Source organism: Psammomys obesus, unplaced genomic scaffold, assembly GCF_907164565.1.
Source record: "Psammomys obesus unplaced genomic scaffold, mPsaObe1.curated_primary_1811, whole genome shotgun sequence".
Taxonomy (NCBI): Eukaryota; Metazoa; Chordata; class Mammalia; order Rodentia; family Muridae; genus Psammomys; species Psammomys obesus.
The window spans coordinates 2638967-2642336 of record NW_026585698.1 but is presented as its reverse complement, the minus strand read 5'-3'; positions in this window follow the sequence as shown (position 1 = coordinate 2642336).

Genomic DNA, 3370 nt, shown 5'->3' with positions numbered 1-3370 from the left:
TCTCCTTTTCTCTCTCTCAATTAGGATTGTAAGCACCTGATTTGGTGGCATCTTGCATCTGCTCTTTCTGTCTGTCTGCTACTTGTTATTTGTTCTTTTACTTTTGGTTACACATAAACCCTCTCGTTTGAAACAAAGTATACATCAATCACAGATCATTCTCCAGACTATACAGACCAGTGGGCAAGCTTTTCACCAACAGAGCTATGTCCCAGCCCTTGCTGGATTTAGTTTTATTCTCAGTGTGAGCCTGTGTGCACACTGAGCAGCCCAGAGGAAAACTGGAGTCCTGCTCGGCCACACTCCCTTATTCCTTGAAGACGAGGTCTTTCACGGAACCTGGAACTGGTCTGGTAGCCAGCAAGCCCACGGAGCCCCCTTAGCATCACAGCTAGGCTCCAACACTAACCTCCAACAGCCTCAACTTCAGCTAGTCCATTGACCACCAGGACGGCACACTCGCAGAACAATGAAAGGATGCCTCCAGCTACTCCCTGCCCATTAGGAGAAGTAAGTTTGTGCAAATGACCATAAAATTAAACCCACCCAGGGAGGGCCATTGATTTACAATTGGCATAGCTTGCCAGATGCTATCTGGTCTAAGAGCTGCCTTGGCCTCTCCTGGAAAGGCTGTCTGCCCTTGGCTTTGCAGGGTGTGTCCCAGCAGGGAAGGCTCCTCCGCTAATGGCTGCTGCTGGGCCTTAAGCTGAAGGCCTGGCAGCTTTCCCATATGTTGCGGGAGAGAGGCCCGCCATGCCCCCGGTGCTGGAGTCACCATCTTATCTAATTCTGGGGCCTGAAGCCACCCCCAGGAGATTGGAGACGCTCCCACCATCAACTAATTAACAAGGCGGTCTCCTGCTGCAGAAAGGGAATGAGGGCGGAAAAAAACAGAATGCCTGATTAAACTGCTTCCCCCCAAGCAGACTCAGAAATCACTGATGCATGCGGAAGACATCCCTAATGGGTCGGGCGGTTCTATGCCTGAGACCCAGAGTTCTGATTCTTCTCAGCCCCTTTGTACTGCACATCGGCACTCTACACACAATTTAAAACACTACGCACTGATGAGCATATCTGAACAACTAACTATTCCTACTGATGATCCTTTTTTTCCCCCCTCGTGGGACAACATAAAGAGGATTAGAGACTCCTAACCCCTCACATGCAAGCTTGTAGATGGCGAGCAGGGTGCTTGCTTCCGGTATCAGTTGTGAATTTAAATATTTGTGCTACTGTCAGTTTACATAGAAACAGTCCTAACTTTGAGGCAGGAACTGCCCAAGCCCAGCCTCTCTAGTTACCAGTAGCCCCCCTGTTTGGGCAAAGGTCCCCGAGTTAGAAGAGAGACAGTTGTAATCGTAGGAAATTGAATGAAATTAAAATGATCGGAAGTCAGACCCCAACAACACCTCTGAGCCACCAACTTTTGACATTCTAATTAGGATACATGCTTATGCAAATCAGGCCTGTCACTTTTCCCCAAAGCAGCCCAGCGCCTACAATTGTTCCTGAGATCGGTCCAGCAAGGCTGGCTAGTGACATGATTAAAACTCTCCCAGAATCTGAGGGCAAACTGGAAGGTTGTCTCCAGAGATGCCCTAGTTTGTGGGCAGCCCGGCACAGCTGGGCTTTTGTCCTGCTAGCCACCAGGACGCCTTGAGTTTTTCCCATCAAGCAAAATAGAATGTGACACTGAAGTGTTCTCAAGCTTCAGTCCTCAAGAGGAGTGGGAGGCAGCCAGGAGTCCACCACACATGCACAGGACACTTCACTTTGGGAACATAGACGACAAAGCTGGCTGCTGGTTGGTAACTATAGACACAGCACAGTGGACACATGTTGGGAGGGAGGCATGTTACCAAAGGTCAACTTAAAATTGTTTTATGATTTATTTCTTTGTATTTTATGTGCACTGGTGTTTTGCCTGCCTGTGTGTCTGTGTGAGGGTGCTGAATCCCCTAAAGCTGGAATCCCAGACACTGGGAAGCTGCTGTGTGGGTGCTGGGAATTGAACCCAGGTCCTCCGGAAAAGTAGACCATGCTCCTAACCATTGAGCCACCTCTCCAGCCCCCCAAAATCAATTTTTATTTGTTTGGCTTGGTTTCTGGAGAGACAGGGTTTCTCTGTGCAGCCCTGGCTGTCCTGAAACTCACTCTGTAGACCAGGCTGGCCTGCAACACACAGAGATCCACCTGCCTCTGCTTCCCAAGTGCTGGGATTAAAGGCATGTGCCACCATCACCCCACTCAAAAGTTAGTTTCTAAGATGTCACCATGAGAAAAAGCACAGCTCTCACGTCAAAGATAATAAGGGATATTACGGCCCAGAAACACAGATTCAGGTTACCTCAAATTCCAACCTGGTTAACAACTTCATGAAGGCTTTACTTCATGTAGTGCTCTACATATTTTATTTTATTATTTTATTTTATTTATTTTATTATTTTATTTTATTTATTTTATTTTATTATTTTATTTTATTATTTCATTTTATTTTATTTTATTTTGTGTGCGAGTGTTTTGACTGAGTCTGAGCAGCCTGGGTGCTGTCTCTGCAGAGGACATAAGGCACCCGATTCTCTGGAACTGGAGATATGAATGGTGTGAGTCAGCAAGGGGGTGATGGGAACCTGAAAAGAGCAGCAAATGCTCTTTTTTTGCTGTTTGTTTTTGTTTTTCAAGACAGAGTTTCTCTGTGTAGCCCTGGCTGTTCTGTAGGTAAGCTGGCCTCGAACTCAGAGATCTACCTACTTCTGCCTCCCCAGTGCTGGGATCAAAGGTGTGTGCCATGACACCCATCAAGAATAGCAAATGTTCTTAACTACTGAGCCACCTCTCCAACAGCTTTCATGACGTTTTTTATATTAACAGGACAAAGCGACTCAAGACATCTTTAAAATACACTGGCAGCAACACCAGGTGGGCTACAGCAACTCAAGGAAAGCTGTGCTGTAGCCTCACTTTGGGTTGGTGGACTCTCCCTCTCCGTTTACATATTCTTAAAAGACTACCTCAGAGTCCCAAGGGTGTTGGGCCAGGCACGGAGACAGCAGGTTGCTCTGGGTCACCTTTCCAAGTGCAGTTAACACAGCATCTTATTTTGTTTGTTTTCCAGTTTATTTCTTTTCTGGGAACTTCAGTTCACAGGGTTGGTTGGTTGGTTGGTTGGTTGGTTGGTTGGTTGGTTGGTTGGTTGGTTCTACTGCTGTTGCTTGCTGTTTTGGGTTTATTTAGGCCAGGATGGACTCAAACTTGAACTCTGCATTTCTCTCCTGAGTACTGAGGCTACGGTATGTGCCATCATGTCCAACTCTTTTGGTTTTCTTGTCTCTGATAAGTGCTCTTCCACCCAAGTGAGCCAATTCAA